Below are 1,613 nucleotides of genomic sequence, written 5' to 3' on the forward strand. Positions count from 1 at the left end.
ATTCACAAAAATGGCGACCTTATGTTTCGACGATTCTCAACGTGATTGGTTAATTCTTACGTTACGTCTTACGGATACTGTTACGGAAAGTGTGTGTGAAGGCTTTATGGCCATTCTACAATAAGCTTTTAGTCATAAGTTGTAATAAAATTGACCAATTACAGATGGATTATTCTTCTAATAGTCAACTATGATTGGTCAATTTTATTAGGACTTATGACTAAAAGCTTATTGTAGAATGGCCATTAACCGTTACGGCGATGTCTCGTGAGCAGAAATTTTTAGCGAAACAAAACGCGCGAACCAATCGCAGCCATTCTATTCTTTTCACGAATAATATATAATGGCTGTGATTGGGGTGCACGTTTCATTTCACTGAAAATTTCCGCCCTTGGGCGGATGAGAATTTTAGCCCCAGCCGAGGTTTAATTATATTATAGAAGAATTGCGCAATAAAAATAGCGTGTACGTTAAAATTTCAAGAATATGGGACTTGAGGCTCGAATGCCTATCTATGCTTAAAGGGACGTCTACATTGGAAGTAAATAGCAAGAAGTAGGAAGTAAGAGTAAGAAATTGACCAACCACAGTCGAATATGAGAAGAATAATTAACTATGATTGGTCAATTTCTTATTCTTACTTCCTACTTCTTACTGTTTACTTCCAATGTAGACGTCCCTTAAAGCGTCTTCTACAATGGCAGTAGAAGTAGTAGTAAGAAATAAGCAGTAAGCAAATTGATCAATTCTATTCTCACGTTTCAAAAATAATCGATTGTGATTGGTCTATTTACTTACTGCTTTTTTCTTACTACTACTCCTACTACCATTGTAGAAGACGCTTAAGTTTTAATGTGCAGGTTGAAGCAGGAAGCACACACTCTTGCATAAAGACATAATGCACGATCATAAGGAAATGAACTAATCACAGTCTTTCATTTGGAATGTAGCAATACAAATGAAAGACTCTGATTGGTTCATTTCCTTATGCGTTGTGCATTATGCCTTTATGCAAGAGTGTGTGCTTTCCGCCTTAAGTATAGTAGGTTACATATTTGTTTATTCCGTGTTCAACTCGGAGTGAATTGTGTTTGATGAGTTTGTGATATTCAAGTGATATTTAGTGTGGTGTTCAACGAGTTTTCTCAACGATTTTCAAGCGTTCTACATTTTGGACCTGGACTTGCAACAACAAAGTTACGTAAATATGAAGCCATATTTAAAATTATCCACCTCGCGTAAATCGTTGCACAAATTATCAATGAGACAAAGAAAGATTATTATGAAGGAAGTACGGCATAATTTAAAAATGCAAAATGCAGAAAAAAATACTTATAACGTTACCAATGTAGAGTCTAGTGATAATTCCGCATTGCAACATGTTTTAGCTGTATCGCAAAATAATGATTTTAATAACTTGCCTTCCATTAACAACAATATTGCCAGCACAAGCAGTGCTAACGTAGAGGATGATAGAGTATCATATTTATCTTCCATCTCTTCAGATGTTTCTTGTGCATTATCTTCATGTTCTAACAGTTTGTCAGAACCATTCTTTACTGAGAATTTAGCTTCTAGTTTTATTGATTGCAATTTGACGCATAGCCAAGGAA

Source organism: Odontomachus brunneus, unplaced genomic scaffold, assembly GCF_010583005.1.
Source record: "Odontomachus brunneus isolate Ranch 3 - 2012 unplaced genomic scaffold, Obru_v1 Obru_scaffold_194, whole genome shotgun sequence".
NCBI lineage: Eukaryota > Metazoa > Arthropoda > Insecta > Hymenoptera > Formicidae > Odontomachus > Odontomachus brunneus.